This window comes from Zootoca vivipara, chromosome 6 (assembly GCF_965207765.1).
Source record: "Zootoca vivipara chromosome 6, rZooViv2.hap1.1, whole genome shotgun sequence".
Classification (NCBI taxonomy): domain Eukaryota; kingdom Metazoa; phylum Chordata; class Lepidosauria; order Squamata; family Lacertidae; genus Zootoca; species Zootoca vivipara.
The window spans coordinates 69,018,523-69,019,027 of record NC_142589.1 but is presented as its reverse complement, the minus strand read 5'-3'; positions in this window follow the sequence as shown (position 1 = coordinate 69,019,027).

Below are 505 nucleotides of genomic sequence, written 5' to 3'. Positions count from 1 at the left end.
GCTTAATAATTATTTCACTATTAATATACTTCTTCTTAATTGTATTTCACTATTAATATACTTCTTCTTAATTGTATTTCACTATTAATATACTTCTTCTTAATTGTATTTCAGTTCAACAATTACTTTGATAAAATACTTATTTTGTTATGTGCAAATGGCTTTAGATACCATAAATTACCATATAGCATATACTGTATTCAACACACAAAAAAGTGACAATTTGTTGTTGACAAAGAACAGTTGGGACATATAAAGGGCCCCATTACCTTCAGTAGCTTCAGTAGCTTAACCTAAATCCGGCCCTGACTGCAAGCGTAACAGAACGCTCCCAACTCTAGGTGGGAAGGAGTAAGATCATGGTAAGAATTCAAGTACAGTACAAAGAAGGAAGGACAGCACAGGGATGCAGGGTGAGTTGTAGGCCATTGCTGGGATGCAGACAATCCCAGGCATCGCCAGCTAGGGATGGGAAACCCCCCTGCTTAAAAGTTTGAACAGTCAG